The 4,869-nt window shown below is 47.6% G+C and overlaps 1 pseudogene; it reads right to left on the reverse strand.

The window, feature by feature from the left end:
- Positions 1 to 3,005: 3,005 nt before the first annotated feature.
- Positions 3,006 to 3,097, reverse strand: LOC127563587 (uncharacterized; annotated as a pseudogene).
- Between the last annotated feature and the right edge of the window lie 1,772 nt (positions 3,098 to 4,869).

Raw genomic sequence — 4,869 nt, forward strand, 5'->3', positions numbered from 1 at the left:
ACACACACACTATTCCCAAAACTATATGGCCTCTTCTCCCTACAAGGCCAGCAGTGTAGGGGATGGGGGAGGTGTCCCGAAGGGGTCAGTGAGCAGAGGAGGTATGGAAAGCTGGAGGAAGGAAGAGAAAAATATTGGAAAGGAAAAAGAAGTGAGAGAGATGTAAGAAGAGAAGGATGGAGTTTTAAATGATGGAGAGAGAAAATGGGCAAGGGAATCAGACTATAGGAAAGGGAAAAGCAATGAGACAGAAAAACACAAATAAGGGAACCATGGGAAAGCAAGGATCCTTAGAGTTTGGATCTCAATGTCATAGATATACAGACTAGAAGATCTAAAAGGATTCTTAGGAACCATTCAACCCAATCCTTCTCATTCCAGATGTAGGAACTGAGGCCCAGAGACTGTAGTTCTTTGTGAAGTTTTCACAGATCTCACAGGGCAGGGAGCAAACTGATATTCCAAGGCTATCATAGGGAATTCTCTGATATAGCAGGGAAGTTCAGTTATCTTGAGGGTTACTTGCCAGCATCTAGGATGTGCTGAAAGCAAAAAGAGATGGAGAAGTCTTTGGAAGAAGAGACAGACAGACAGACAGACACACACACACACACACACACACACACACATACAAAGGCAGAGATGGAGAAAGACAGAAAAAGAGAGATAACAGAGAGACAGAAACATAGGGGGGAAGAGAAACACAGAGACAGAGACACAGAGAGAAACAGAGAGAGATAAAGACAGAAGAAGAGAGGGGAGACACAGAGAGGGAGAGAGAGCAAGTAGAGACAGACAAAGAGAAAGACAGAGAGAAACAGTTGGGGAGAGATACACAGAGAGACAGAAAGAGGAGAGAGAGAGAGAGACAGAGACAGAGAGAGAGAGACAGAGAGAGAGAGAGAGGAGAGAGAGAGAGAGAGAGAGAGAGAGAGAGACAGAGAGAGAGAGACAGAGAGAGAGAGAGAGACAGAGAGAGAGAGAGAGAGAGAGAGAGAGAGAGAGAGAGAGAGAGAGAGAGAGAGAATTGAAACAGAGAGGGGAAAGAAACAGAGAGAGGAGAAAAAAGGAGGGAGGGAGAAGGAGGGAGAGAGAAAGAAAGGGAGGAAGGGAGGGAAAGAAAAGGAGAAAAAGAGGGAGGGAAAGAGGGAAGGAAAGAGACAGAGGGACAGAGAGAGACAGAAAGAGAGAGAAGAGACAGAGAGGACAGAGATGGAGAGACAGAAAGAAAGATAGAGAGACAGTGAGACAGAGAGATAAAGAGACAGAGACAGAGAGGGATGGGGAAGAAGGGGGCAGGAAGGGAGACAGACAACCAAAGAATTACAGACAGAGAGTCTCTCTTTCTCTCTGTCTCTGTCTCTGTCTCTCTCTCTCTATTTCTCTCTCTCCATCTCTCTCTCCCAAGCAGCATAGATGAAATTGAAGGAGAAGTTAACTAGGTTTGAGAAACAGCAAAGAGGCACAAAGGGTGAAAGAGCAATTAGAGGAAGAAACAAGAGGGAGGAGGAGCCTCAGCTGCAGGATTATAGCTGCTAGGACATTGTGGAAAGAGCAAGTTGGGAGATTCAGGTCTAAGTCCTACTTGCTATTTAATCTTGGACAAATTACTTGACTTCTCTAACCTCAGTTTAGTCATCCATACAATGGGAATAATAGGACAGAGGAAAGGTAGAGAATATATGATGTTGCCATATGCCAGACACCAGGCTAAGCACTTTTTAAATTGCTTTCTCATTCAGTCCTTACAAGAACTCTGAGAGGTAGGTTCTTTTAGTGTCTCCCTTTTTCAATTAGGAAACAGAGGGTAAGTGACTTGATCACATTGCACAAAATTGTGCATAGTGAGTGCAATTTGAACACAGGTCTTCCTGATCCCAGGCCAACCTAGCATTCTCTCCACTGTACCACCTAGATATCTATAATAATATTTAACTAGGAACTTCACAGGGATGATGAGGATGAAATTTATATGGAAAGGTACAAAAATCACTTTATAAATGTTGGCTATTGTAATTACAAAGTGAGTGTAGAGGAGAAGGAGAGGAACTGAAGCCAAGGGGACATTAAGCAAGTAAAAAATCAAAGGAAGGGAAGGAAAAGGAGAGAAGGGAAATAGCCTTTTCCTTTCACCCAGAGCTGCCACTTTCCTCTGAAAGCCTCTGAGAGAAATACCCTGCCTTCTAACGACCAATAAGCATTTATTAAATACCTACTATGTGTTATACATCGTATTAAGCCCTGAAGCTTCAAAGACAAAAACAAAAAGATGCCTGTCCCCAAGGAGCTTGCATTCTAACAAAGAGGTGTCCCAAAAGCTATTTAAAGCTGTTATTTAAGAGATTTAAACTCAAAACTTCACTAAGACTTTTGGGGTGCCCTGCAGAGGGGTTTCTATAAGCCGCAAACAAAGCAAATGGGTTTGGAGAAGAAGGGAAGCTGTAGGATTTGCTGGGACCCAAGGAAGATCTCATGTGTACGTTGGAGCTTGAGCTGAGTCTATAAGGGAAGGCAGGGATTCCCAGAGGTGAGCAAGGAGGAAGAATGTTCTAAATGTGGACTGAAATGACAAACTACAACAGGCAAGAGAAGTGATGCATGTTTAATCTGTATTGGATTACTTGCTGTCTGTGGGAGAGGGAGAAAAGGTAAAAGTCAAAAACTATTTTTGCATATATTTGGAAAAATTAAAAAAGGAAAAGTGATGAGGAAAAAGGTAACAAGAACCTTCACTAATGGAGGGGGTCTTATAAAGAGAGAAGGGGCCGGGTAGAATAGAGAAGATAGAAACTTCAAAATTTGACATGTGACCCTATATATTTGGGGGTGATGGTAAATAAGGAGTCAAGGAGAACACTAAGGTTTGGAATCTGGAGGACTGAGCACATGGAGGCGCCCTCAATAGAGAAGGGAAATTGAGAAGAGAGGAGGTTTTTTTAGGAGAGGGAAATGAATTCTGTTTGGGGCATGTTGAGTTTGAGATGCCAGGCCAAAGATGCTAGTGAATATATAGAGATCCCCTCACGAATTTGCAGGGGCCGGGCTAATCTTCTCAGCATTGTTCCAGTTTTAGTATATGTGCTGCCTAAGCGAGCACAAGTGTATAGAGATCAACACTGTTATCTGTCCCAAAATGCTTCAGGGAGGGAGGAAGACTATTTAGTACTTTGAGATCCTTCAAGGCACAGTCAAGGCTGAAAAGTCATCAAGATAAGAGAGTGAGGGGAGATGAAAAGAGATTGTAAGGGTCAGAGGTGGTGTTGGAAAAAAGAGGGGACAGTCACAGTCAGTGTCCTCTTTAATGTCCCCAGATGTCCCTGGCTCCGACCTATTAGCCGATCTTATCTCCTAGCCCTTTGTCCCCAGATGGCATGTCCCCCAGGACCTTTACCGTGGCCTCTGGGGCTGGAGCAATAGATCAAAGGGCAGGAGCCCCCTTCCCACCCCATAATCGGAGACAGCCTCTTTGTCTGAGTCCCTCAGAGAGCCCCTGAGCTGGATGTGGAAGGGGGAATCATCAGAGAAATCAGATCCCACTCTATTCACTGTGGACAAAGGGGGGGGGGGGGAGAGCGAGATCTGGCTCCTTTCCCCAGATGCTCCTGGCGGGAGCACCCTGAATCCTGAGACGGGGGAGGATAAGGTGGGTTCCCAGTGCCTGGCTCTGATGAAGATTTCACACAGGCAGACCCCTAGGGAAGACCCAAAGGCGAGGGAAGGGGTCAGGGAGAAATCGTGCTTCATTTTCCTGTTCCCTCTGGTTTTTAGCCCACCCATCGAGTATTCTTCCCTAACCCCCCCAACCATTTTAACTGTCAACACTGAATTCCAAGCTCATGGGGGCCTGGAGCCAGACAGGGACAAAGGATACAGGAGGCGAAGACAGACCGTCCAATCCTCTGCCCCCTGGGATAGCAGGGCAAGTTCCTGCCTGGTGCCCATCAAAGGCCGTGATGACAAAACTCGGGAAAATGGGCACCAGAGAAACCGCCGAGAGTCAGTTGGGCCTCGGATGGATCGGCCTGGCTGGGAGCTCTTGAGCAGCTTTACAGCAGAAAATTCTGGGACCTCCCAGCCCGGCCTGTGCTGTCTTCACCCTTCCATTCTCTCTCCACTCCCCTCCCCCGGCTCCCTACCAGCAACTTGGGTGAAAACCAATCCCCAAGCTTCAGGCCCCACACATCTGGAACCCCAGCTGCTGCCGTGGCCATGAACTCTTCCCCTCTGCTGCCTCTCAGCCAGTGGGAGCTGCATCTGCCTGTCCTGGGCCTGTCTGGCCCGGGGAGTGGGCGCCAGCGGGGAGTGGGCGCCAGCGGGGAGCGGGGCAGACGATCGCAGTCTCCTTCTCCCCCCGGACCCCTTGCCCCTGCTCCTCTCCTTAGTTCTATGTCCTTGGGGACCCACTTCCTCTAGTGAAAACCCCCAAATGTCCTCCTCTTCTCTCACCACAGAAATAAAATGGTTGGTGAGGGAGGGAAGAGTAGAGAGAGCAAAACTGCAGGATCTCCGGCCTTCCCAGGCTCTCCCCAAAGAAGACTCCCACGAGCAGAGATCCCATGAGATAATGTCCCCCAGGCCCCTGCCTGCTCCCCACAAGCCCGTGTCTGTGGTTCTTCCCACAGCACATGGACTCCAGTTGTGTCTGTCTCTGTCTCGGTGCCGGTTCTCAGCTTGAACTCTGTCCCTGGACTTTCTCTCTCACATACTCGCAAAGGAAGAGCGAGGGAATGTCAGCTCCAGAAGGGAGCCTTAAAGCTCGTCCACTCCATTTTATAGAGATGGAAAGCAAGGGAAGCAAAGTGACTTGGCCAGACCAGTATTAGAAATCAGAATTTTTGTCTTCCCCGTCTCTGATTCACAGCTGAATCC

The sequence above is a fragment of the Antechinus flavipes genome, chromosome 4 (genome assembly GCF_016432865.1).
Source record: "Antechinus flavipes isolate AdamAnt ecotype Samford, QLD, Australia chromosome 4, AdamAnt_v2, whole genome shotgun sequence".
Classification (NCBI taxonomy): domain Eukaryota; kingdom Metazoa; phylum Chordata; class Mammalia; order Dasyuromorphia; family Dasyuridae; genus Antechinus; species Antechinus flavipes.